This window comes from Quercus suber, unplaced genomic scaffold (genome assembly GCF_002906115.3).
Source record: "Quercus suber isolate HL8 unplaced genomic scaffold, Cork oak 2.0 scaffold_179, whole genome shotgun sequence".
Taxonomy (NCBI): Eukaryota; Viridiplantae; Streptophyta; class Magnoliopsida; order Fagales; family Fagaceae; genus Quercus; species Quercus suber.
In genome coordinates, this window is record NW_027069638.1 from 779 (window position 1) to 1043 (window position 265).

Consider the following 265-nt stretch of genomic DNA (forward strand, 5'->3'; position numbering starts at 1 on the left):
GTCCCTGTTATTTTCAACTTGCAATCAATTTAGTCCTTACTGTTAACTCACTAACGGAAAATACTTTACTTGGCAAACAGTGTGCACTATTGGCACACTACACATCTACGTGGCGACTGAAATAATAATAAAAAATTTATTTATCATTGTTTAAATGCCACATTAGCATTTTTAAGAAGCATTTAAATTAAAAAAATTAAAATTAAAAAAAAAAGCATTTAAATGAAAAAAAAAATCATTTCTTAAATTTATAGAAAAAAAAAAA